Source organism: Balaenoptera ricei, chromosome 13 (genome assembly GCF_028023285.1).
Source record: "Balaenoptera ricei isolate mBalRic1 chromosome 13, mBalRic1.hap2, whole genome shotgun sequence".
Classification (NCBI taxonomy): Eukaryota; Metazoa; Chordata; class Mammalia; order Artiodactyla; family Balaenopteridae; genus Balaenoptera; species Balaenoptera ricei.
This window is the reverse complement of record NC_082651.1, coordinates 42,788,022-42,799,805: the sequence shown is the minus strand read 5'-3', so window position 1 is coordinate 42,799,805 and position 11,784 is coordinate 42,788,022. Positions and strand designations below refer to the sequence as shown.

General features: G+C 41.8%; 1 pseudogene; it reads left to right on the top strand.

Annotated features, from left to right (window-relative positions):
- The first annotated feature begins 5,968 nt into the window (after positions 1-5,968).
- LOC132376673 (histone H3.3-like) lies at positions 5,969-6,379 on the top strand (annotated as a pseudogene).
- The last annotated feature ends 5,405 nt before the right edge of the window (positions 6,380-11,784 follow it).

Genomic DNA, 11,784 nt, shown 5'->3' with positions numbered 1-11,784 from the left:
TATTTACCATGTGACAGGACACTGGAGGAAGAGCAAGAGGGGAAGAGCAGAAGGCTGCATTTCGCTGAGTCTTCAAAACATCCCAGTGGAGCTGTCCATGTGAACAGTTGGAGAGTCTGGTCTGGAGAGAGATTTGGTCATCATCCATGCGTAGATGGTAACTGAAGCTGTCACAGAAGTTGAGATCACCTACGGGGAGCAGGAAGAAAAGGAAAAAAAAAAAGCCTAGGAACAGATTGCTGACATTTAAAACACAATAAGTTGAATAAACAAATAAATTTTTAAAAAATACATAAGGAAAATTTTAAAAAAAATTTTTAAACACAAAAAGAATCATTAACAGCAACAAAAAACTGGAAATACCTTAATGTCCCTCAATAGGAAAACAGATAAATAAAATACAGTATATCTAGTCTATGAAATATTATACAGCAGCCAAAATGAACGAGAAGTATCTTTATGTACCAACATGGAATACTGTCAAGGCACATTACTGAATCAAAGAAAGAAATATAAAAATGATACATAAAATGTGACCCCATTTGTGTAAATAAATAAAACATGGCAATAGCATTTTAAATATTTTCTGGGACTTCCCGGGTGGTCCAGTGGTAAGACTCCACGCTTTCATTGCAGGGGGCACAGGTTCAACCCCTGGTCGAGGAAGTTCCACATGCCGCATGGTGTGGCCAAAAAAAAAAAAAATTTCTGGGTTCATACATATGTACACAAACACACACAGAGTGTGGGAGGTACATTCTAAACCACTAACAGGTTGCCTCTGGAAATACAGAAATAATTGAAACAGGGGAGCGGGGAGCAGGAGTATTCAAAATATCTACAATGTTCTGAAATTAACAGTTTTCAGTATGTTCGTATTTTAATTCACAACAGAAAAATGTGTTCCAAAACTGGAAATTCATAATACTTGTGTAAACCGTGGAAGATTAAATGTGATGTTATTTTGACAATGTTTTAAATTTTAGAGTCACATTTTATTTTGATCTGAATTTTTATCAAGATGCTGAAACTGGTTTGTTTGGAACTAGTTTGTCATACATACTGTGCATAATCATAGTATTTATTTTCTGGGACTATTGTGAATGTGTAGACTTATGTTTATTGCTAAGGGAACAATTATTTATAAAATAATATTAAATCCAGTATTAGCTGCCTATTTCAGACACTTAATACTTGCAGAGACCCATGTTACACTTACTACACTGAAGTTTTGGTTGTTTGCTTTTTTTTTGTTTTTTAAAAATTTATTTGGCTGCGTTGGGTCTTTGTTGCTGCGCGTGGGCTTTCTCTAGTTGTGGCAAGCGTGGGTTACTCTTCATTGCAGTGCGCAGGCTTCTCGTTGCGGTGGCTTCTCTTGTTGCGGAGCACGGGCTCTAGGTGCACGGGCTCAGTAGTTGTGGCTCGCGGGCTCTAGAGCAAAGGTTCCGTAGCTGTGGCGCACGGGCTTAGTTGTTCCACGGCATGTAGGATCTTCCCAGACCAGGGATCAAACCTGTGTCCCCTGTATTGGCAGGCGGATTCTTAACCACTGCGCCACCAGGGAAGTCCCGAGGGTGAGTCTTTAAAAAAAACAAAAAAAACAAAAAAACTTCAGGACTTCCCTGGTGGCGCAGTGGTTAAGACTCCACCTGCCAATGCAGGGGACACGGGTCAAGCCCTGGTCCGGGAAGATCCCACATGCCGCGGAGCAACTAAGCCCGTGCGCCACAGCTACTGACTCTGTGCTCTAAAGCCCGTAAGCCACAACTACTGAGCCCCTGTGCCACAATTACTGAAGCCCGCGCGCCTAGAGCCCGTGCTCCACAACAAGAGAAGCCACCGCAACGAGAAGCCCGCGCACCGCAAGAGTAGCCCCCGCTCGCCACAACTAGAGAAAGCCCGCACGCAGCAACGAAGATCCAACACAGCCAAAAATAAATAAATAAATAAATAAATTTATTTAAAAAAAAAAGAATCACCCTCACTGTTGAAAGTAAATGTACTCTTAGGGTGCAGATACTAGTGTTCCAATAAGCATGTGATTATATTAAGGTAGTGGTAGCAGGAAGATAATCTTGATTCCGTTGGGAATCTTAGGTTTTCTCATACATTTATTGGGAAAATAGTTTTTCCTGTACTGCTGAAGTTTCTTTTTGGTAAACAGTATCTTTCTAAAAGAAAAGCATGAAGGAGAAATTGAGGTGTGTACATTTCCTCAAATGACCAGCATTGTACAAGATACTGTGTATCTTGCAATGAACAGTGTGGAAGCTGTTCATTTTTCAATCTGAAGTAAAATACATTCAAGAATTTTTAAAAAAAATCTACAATGTTTTGACTTTTTTAGATTACTATATTCTCTGTAAAATTAAAGATTAATTTTTCAGAAAATAATGGGCATTTCTGTACCTTCTACTCAGTTTTGCTATGAACCTAAAACTGTTCTAAAAAATAACTCAATTTTGAAAAGTGGGAAAAGAGGGAGCCTACAAAGGACATCCTTTACTTCAGATAGTAAATTTTCTCTGTTCCTTCCATCCCCGACTGGCTTGATGTTTAGATCTTCTGGCTTGCCATCTGCCCATGTCTGAGAAGTTAACACCAAGCCCCCCTAATTCCATGCTCTAGCCTGAATCCTTGGCCCCAGGCCAAGTTTGGCCACAGATCCCCTAGACTGGGCCAGAACCCCAGGAAGGGAGGTCAAATACCAAAGTCCTAAACAAATATGGGAGAGTAAGTACAGATGCCAGCTTCAAGGACAGGGATCAGGTGGCCTTACAGGCCAGCAGCAGCCTCCAAGGGGAAGAAGTATGTAAAGATCTGGAAGCAGCTCTGCAGTGCTGGGGGATGAGGCTAAGGGGCAGTCAGACAAAACTGGGGGAAGCGGTATGGGCAAGCTGAAGAAACAGCCAGTTCCACTTATAAAGATTCCAAGCGAAGTGCCATAACACGGTGGAAACGACATTTACAACAAAAGGAAGAGGGGAAGCTGCATTCTGCGAAGGGGTTGGGGGCATGGTGGGGGGTGGTCTAGGGATATCTAGAGGAATCATTCCCCATCAAAGCAGCAATTCCAGGAGGCACAGTGTAAAAGTTTAGAAACTTCCTGGAGCAGCAGAAAGAGGCCAGGGACTTGGCTTCTTCCTGAAAAGAAGGTTCTATAAATGAGGAGAAAAGACACTGAAATAAAGCCTTTCCTTCTTCAGTAAACCAAAGGCAGAGAGATCACGGTAGACCTCTGGTGACTGTGCTCTTAACTTTCAACTTTCTGAGCCTGAAAGACAACATGTTTGGTCTACATGTTTTCCTGGTTACCCGAAGAGATGACGCTGCCTAGCTGAGGTCTTACCCAACAGCTGACTCACCATCAATTAGTCTGTATCACGGCCTGCTGCGCCTCATGCCTCACACAGTCACATACTGCACGGCTCTGGAAAGAAAACAATCTGGTGTGAGCTGTCAAAGTCCTCTCGGTACCTGACCTCACCCTCTGGGGTAGGTTTCATTTCAAAACTGAAAGGGACTGAAGGGCTGGGGAAATCCAAAGATCAACAGAGCCAGGAACAGGTGGTTCCCAGCAGAAAAGGGTCCCAAGCTGGAACTCAAAACAGAAACCAGACCACTGATAAGACAGTTTATGATATCTGTCTCCAAGCCTTCAGATGCCATTTACATATTTTCCAATATTTACAACAGGGCATGACCACACTTATCCAACTTCTGACAACTAAATATCGAATTCTCCAAATGTTCAATCAAGTTCCTGGCTTTATTAAGTTCTAGAGCTTTGGGGTATCTCCAATAACTGGGATAACGGGGTGGGGGAGGAACTTCTGAATTTTGCAGTCCTTCATATGGGTCACATTTTAATCCTAACGAATTCTATCATCTCCTCTTCCTTCTTCATTTCCTCATGACCCCTTGGAAAAATTCCTGTCTCACTAAAAAATTTCTGATTAGTTCATAATGGCTCTCTCACTAGAGCAATATTCAATACAATGAAAGTGTACCTCATCAAAGGAGTCAGGTTATTTGCTTGAGGTTCATTTTAACTACCTGAGTGACCCTTAGGTAAGTCATTTAACCTTTCTGGGCTCAGTTTCCTCATCTGTAAAGTAAGGAGGTTGGAAACAGACAGAAGGAAAGCAATAAAACTTCCCTGAACTGAGAAAAGACTTAAGTTTTTAAGTCTAAAAGGTTTATCAAGTGACAAGCAGGGTTTTGTTTTTTTTTAAATCAAACCTAAGCCTATCATGATGAAACACTAAGCATGAAGAAAAAATTTACAAACTTTCAAAGAGAAATGGTTATTACTTACAAAGGAAAGAGAAACCTATTGGCAGTGGACTTTTCATCTGTATTACTAGAAACTGGACAGTACAAGGCTGCATACTTTGTAGAGACAAGGACTACTATTCAAGAATCCTTGGGAATTCCCTGGCGGTGCAGTGGTTAGGACTCTGTGCTTTCACTGCCGAGGGCCCAGCTTCCAGCCCTGGTTGGGGAACTAAGATCCCACAAGCCGTGTGGTGCAGCCAAAAAGGAAAAAAAGGAAAGAATCCTAAACCCAGCCAAGACATCATTCATACATGAAGATACACACACACACACACACACAAATAAATAAGTAAATAAATAAATGGACCATCCATACCCCTTGTCTAAGAAAATCACTCAAAGTATCCTAGTCAAATTAATATTTAAAATTGGAACAAAGCCAAGAAAGACAAAGTATACGCAAGACATGTTTCCCCTCCCCCTAAGAAAACCTTTTCATGAAATTGCACCAAGCGACTTCTGATAGCATTTCCAAGTACAAACAGAAACCGTCCTATACACAACCCTCCCTGGCAGTCTGGGTTTGCGAGTTGTACATCACCTAGTGGCCTGATGAAGTAAATGCAGTTTCATCAAGTGCCCGGATAAACTTCCAGCCATTTTGTGATCTCTGACAGTGTGTACGGGGCAGCAGCCTGACGTCTTAGAGATTCTGAGTAGGGGACTGCAAACCCACCAGGCTCATATAAAACTGTATAGATTCAGCTCACTAACCATTCATTCTCCAAGGATGCGGGAAGGGCCCACACTTTGTGCTAACTAATCACAAGATGTGAAGCATAATTTGTTGCAAGGCTGCACTTGCAAATAGTGAGAGACAGAGAATGCTTTTGTGCAGACCAATCTGAACTGAAAGCAAGTTTAGATGCTATGAGAAAACTGCAAATACTCCTTATAAACAGGAAGAACGTCTTCAAACATTCACAAGATTGGATGTGGAAGATGGATTATATTTACCCTGTATGGTTCCAGGAGATAGGCCTATAAATGATGAGAAGATACCTCAATTAGATTTCAATTCAAAACAAGAAATAATTTTCTATAAGTGAGAGCTATTCAACAGTATAATGGGAGAAACCATAAACAAAATGAAAAGACAATCTACAGAATGGGAGAAAATATTTGCAAACAATACCATCAACAAGGGCTTAATTGCCGAAATACACAAACAGCTCATACAATTCGATAACAGAAAAACAAACCACCCAATCAAAAAATGGGCAGAAGACCTAAACAGACATTTCTCCAAAGATGACATACAGAGGGCCAATAGACACATGAAAAGATGCTCAACATCGCTGATTATTAGAGAAACGCAAATCAAAGCTGTGATGAAGTATCACCTCACACCAGCCAGAATGGCCATCACTAATAAGGTCTACAAATAACAAATGCTGGAGAGGGTATGAAGAAAAGGGAACCCTCCTACATTGTTGGTGGGAATGTAAATTGGTGCAGCCACTATGGAAAACAGTATGGAGGTTCCCTAAAAAACTAAATATAGAGTTGCCATATGATTCAGCAATCTCACTCCTGGGTATATATACGGAGAAAACTCTAATTTGAAAAGATACAGGCAGCCAAGCTCCAGCTGAAGGAGAAGTAGGGTAAGTAAGGAGGTCTCTACACCATGGCTCGTACAAAGCAGGCTGCCTGCAAATCGACCGGCGGTAAAGCACCAAGGAAGAAACTGGCTACAAAAGCCGCTCGCAAGAGTGTGCCCTCTACTGGAAGGCTGAAGAAACCTCAGCGTTACAGGCCTGGTACCGTGGCACTCCGTGAAATCAGACGTTGTTAGAAGTGTACTGAACTTCTGATTCACAAACTTCCCTTCCAGCAGCTGGCACGGAAAATTGCTCAAGACTTCAAAACAGATCTGCGCTTCCGGAGTGCAGCTACTGGTGCTTTGCAGGAGGAAAGTGAGCTCTATCTGGCTGGGCTTTTTGAAGACACCAACCTGTGTGCTATCCATGCCAAACGTGTAACAATTATGCCAAGCGACATCCGGCTAGCACGCCGCTTACATGGAAAACACCCTTAAGAATCCACTCTGATGGGACATAGTTCATTCTTGAAAAAAAAATTTCTCTTCTTCCTGTTATTGGTAGTTCTGAACATTAGATTTTTTTTCCCCATGGGTCAAAAGGTACCTAAGTATATGATTGCAGGTGGAAAAACGGGACAGAAATCAGGTATTGGCAATTTTTCCATTTTCATTTGTGTGTGAATTTTTAATATAAATGCGGGGACCTAAAGCATTAATGCAAGTCAAAATGTTTCAGTAAACAAGTTTCAGCAGTTCAATTTTATAACAATTATATATAAACCTGTTAAATTTTTCTGGACAATGAAAAAAAATACAGGCACCCCAAAGTTCATAGCAGCATTATTTACAGTAGCAAAGACATGGAAGCAACCTAAATGTCCATCCACAGATGAATAGATAAAGAAAATGTGGTACATATATACACAATGGAATATTACTCAGCCGTTAAAAAAAATGAAATAATGCCATTTTTGGCAACATGGATGGACCTAGAGATTATCATACTAAGTGAAGTCAAAAAGAGAAAGACAAATACCACATGATATCATTTACACATGGAATCTAAAATATGATACCAATGAACTTATTTACAAAACAGAAAAAGACTCACAGATATAAAAAACAAATTTATGGTTACCAAAAGGGAAAGGGGGTGGAGGAGGGATAAATAAGGAGTTTGGGATTAGCAGATACAAACTACTATATATAAAACAGATAAACAGGGTACTTCCCTGGTGGTCCAGTGGTTGAGAATCCGCCTTCCAATGCAGGGGACACGGGTTCGATCCCTGGTTGGGGAACTAATAAGATCCCGGAGGCCGCGGGTTAACTAAGCCTGCATGGTGCAACTACTGGGCCCACGCACTCTGGAGCCCATGCGCCACAACTAGAAAGAAGCCCGCATGCCACAACGAAGAGCCCACTCACCACAATGAAAGATCCTGCGTGCCACAACTAAAACCTGACACAACCAAATTAAAAAAAAAAAACAAAACAGATAAACAACACGGTCCTACTGTATAGCACACGGAACTATACTCAGTATCCTGTAATAAACCATAATGGAAAAGAAAAAAAAACAACTATAATGGGATTCCTCAAGAAGTGATGAGCTTCCCAGCAATGGAAGTATTCAAAAATAATTTAAATCAGCTGTCCCCAACCTTTTTGGCACCAGGGACCAGTTTCATGGAAGACAATTTTTCCACGAAAGGAAGGTGGCGGGGGGAGAGTTCAGGCGGTAACGCGAGCGATGGTGAGCAGCAGATGAAGGTTCGCTCGCTCGCTTGCCCGCTGCTCGCCTCCTGTTGTGCAGCCCGGTTCCTAACAGGCCGCAGACTGGTACCAGTCCGCGGCCGGGGGGTTGGGGACCCCTGATTTAAATGATCATCTGTCCGGGGACCATGTAAAGCAATTCTGTAACTGAACGGAAGTCTGGAGACAAGGAGATTGATTGTATTACCTCAAAGGCCCTTTCCAATTCCAAGTGTCTGTCATTCTATTAAATAAAACAAAAACAAAGCAAACAAATAAACAAAACAAAACCCACTAATAAATAACTAATGAGTTTTCCCTCTGCATTTTTTTTCAAGGTCCGACCAAGAAGCCAGTACAACTTAGTGGGTTTGATACCACTTTCCACTTAAGTAAATGTGGACAAATTACTTAACTCTATTTGCCTCACACTTATTGTCTGTAAATTTAGAACAATAATAGTACCCATCTCATAAGATTACTATGAAGGTTAAATAATATGATACTTTATAAAGTACTTAAAACAGTGCCTAACAAAGAAAGTGTATACAACTAGCAGGTAGCTGTGGTGAATGGGAGTGGGGGTGGAAAGTGAAACCTAAATGTGCTGCTTGTTTAGTTATCTGTTCCCAACCCTCAACCAAAGCAATCCTGGTTGCTGCTGGCCAGAGGCTAGGTTCCCTTGGCAACCAGCCTCAAAAAAGAGCCCAGATCAACCTTCTTCAGGAAGGCAGCTCATTCTCTGCTCTGAAATCTATCATCTTCCTTTGCACAAAGCGGGCTCCCTAAAACCTCACAAATACCAATGCTCCAGATCAAGGAGCTGAGCAGGTATTATCCTCCTCACTTCATATGATCAATTACAGAATATCAGAGTTAGAAGGACCATCTCAGAGACCATGTAGAGCAACCCCTTTGTTTAATAAATGCGGACAACAGGCTGAGAAAAGTGAAGTCCTAGATGTGGCAAGTTGGTGGCAGGGTCAAGACAAGATCGCAGGCCTCCTCGTTCCTAGCCCAGTAAAGTTGTCCCATTTTCCGGTAGGACTGGCCCTACTGAGTCCCATGCCACTGACCCATACTACGTACTTTACACAGGTAGAAGAGAAACAGAAGCAGTAGAGTGCAGAGGTTAAGAGCATGGGCTCTGGAGCCAGACGGCTTATTCAAATCCCAGCTCTAGGGGGACTTCCTGGCGGTCCAGAAGTTAAGACTCCGTGCTCCCAATGCAGGGGACCCGGGTTCAATCCCTGGTCAGGGAACTAGATCCCACATGCTGCAACTAAGACCCGGCGCAGCATGCCTGCATGCATACATATGTAAATAAATAAATAAATATTTAAAAAAAAATCCCAGCTCTACCACTTACTGTGACTTTAAGCAAGTTTCCTAACCTCTCTGTTTCTATAAAATAGGGATAAGAGTTACTACCTTATAGTTATTTTAAGGATATGATGAGATAATCCATGTAAAATGCATGGCGCACAGAAAGTGCTCAATGTGTATACTGCTTCCTCTGTTTCTCATCATTACCAGTTGCATTAAGAAGAAAGACAATCATAATAACAAATGAGACGAGACAGGCTCCTACTTCTGGTCCAAAGAGCACTGGGAAGAACAAAGGTATTTGCTTAGCTCCATTTCCTGGTCCTGGCCAGGAACACCCAATCCCTAGCAGGGGAAGACTACAACTAATCCATCACTCATTCATTTCTTTGGATCTAGGAAAGATTCAACTCAGAGAATAACCAAGTACATGTTATAGTGACAAGATATTTAAGATCACAGATAAAAGTTAGGGAGGTCCAAACCCAAAATGCAATTCTTGTGGGTCCAGTCTCTTCCTCTTAACCCACGATGGGTGGTATAGTGTAAAGGTTAAGAACAAGAGCTCTGGAGTCTGACAGCCTGAAATGCAAATTCCTGTTCCATCATTTATTTGCTGTATCACTTAAGCAAATTACCTTACCTCTCTCTAAGCCTTTATTTCTCCATCTGTTAAATGAGAATAACAGCTATTTTGATTATGATAACAGCTGACATCTGGTGAGCACTTTCTATGTGCCAAGCACTACATTAAACACTTTACATGGCTTACATTACTTAATCATCACAAACACCTGATGAGGCTGGTACCTTAGTACCCTCATTTTACAGATGAGGAAAATGAGGCACAGTCTTCTTATTCAAGGCCACATGGCTAGTTACTGGCAAAGTTGAGATGTCAGTACAGGAGGTCTGACCTCAGAGTCTATGCTCCCTCCTCCTACACTGCTCTACTTCTCATAGCACCAGCTTCATATGGTTGTTACATTGTTAAAATAAGCCAATCCATATAAGGTGCTTAGTGCAGGGCCTTGTTCATCAAGGTTCACCATTACCATTATTGCCGTTGTTGTCATTATCATCATCATCAATCCCTTTGAGACTCTCAAATACTACTACCTCCCGAGTTCTAATTTCACGTAAAGGGAAATGGCTGCTTTCCTACCTAGATACCAACCAGCTCACTGGGCAGCCTGCAGTGAGGTTCTAGTATTTCATCTCCCTCATGTAATACAGCAGTAAGTATCTGGGTGGAGAGGCAAGGAAATATTTTCTATAAACCTGCTACTCTATAAAAAACAATATATTAAAGTCTGTTTTTAAAAAATAAAATCTTCACTACTCTCATTAGAAAAGAAACATATGCTTATTATATTTTTCAAAATAAAGCACAGATCGGACTCCCCTGGTGGTCCAGTGATTAAGAATCCGCCTTCCAATGCAGGAGACGCGGGTTCGATCCCTGGTTGGGAAACTAAGATCCCACATGGCGCAGGGCAACTAAGCCCACGTGCCACAACTAGAGAGCCCGCGTGCCCCAACTACAGAGCCCACGTGCTCTGGAACCCACGTGCCACAACTAAAGAGCCCACACGCCACAGCTAAAGAGCCCACACGCCGCAACAAAGATCCCGTATGCTGCAACTAAGACCTGACTCAGCCAAAAAGAAAAATAAATATTTTAAAAAATAAATAAAGCACAGATATACAGTATTTTTTTTTAATTGTTCTCTACCTCCTTCCCCTTTCCACTCTCCTGTTCTCAAAACCAGCAGATTATTTAGTCACTTAATCCTCACAAGAAGTAAGACTGGTGTCATTCATCATCATCTCCGTTTGACAAGCACAGAAACTGAGGTTCAGAGAGGTTCATGACCATACAGCTGGTAAGTGGATGGCCAGGGTCTCTGGAAAAGAACTTACAGATATGGAGGAAGGTAAAGATAGTAAACTCCTTCACTAAGCCTGAGAGGAAGTGGTTATGACAGATGGTTCCTTGAAGGTTAAAAAGAACCAAGACTGATAATGGGATTTTTAAGAAACTCTTGCTCTAACAAGGTAAGAACAGACGTTGTAACCCAAAAAGCCAGTAATGCAGTGAGCTATCATCAATCCTGCCCTCCCAGAAACAGTGCAAATTATTGATAAGCCTAACAAAGCAGGACTTCATCTCTGAAGATATCCATACCATACCCCCGCACACCAGTTCTTACCTCCCCAATTCCAAAATGATGTATCACTTTATCCTGCTAGAGAGCACAGTTCAAAATAAGTGTTTTTTAGAGTGAGCAACTTGAGGGCAGGAACAATGTCTTGTTCATACAGATCTATTAACTGGTACACAACCTTCTATTTATTCAATACATTTTTGTTTAAAAATGAATAACTTTGGGACTTCCCTGGTGGTTCACTGGTTAAGAATCCGCCTTCCAATGCAGGGGACATGGGTTCGATCTCTGGTAGGGGAACTAAGATCCCACATGCCACGGGGCAACTAAGCCCGCATGCTGCAACTACTGAGCCCACGAGCTCTGGAGCCCATGCACCACAACTAGAGAAAAGCCTGTGCGCCACAATGAAGAGTCCACTCGCCACAAAGAAAGATCCCACATGCTGCCACTAAGACCCAACACAGCCAAAAAAATAAATAAATTTTTTAAAAAAGAATAAATTTATTCATTCAACTCCTATGTGCTAGGTACTGTTCTAGGAGGTGGGGTTATAGCAATGAGCAAAACAAAGTGGATGAAATTTACATTCTAGTCATGGGTGACAAATAATAAACTATAGTAGAGAGTTCCTAGAACAGTGCCTGGTAC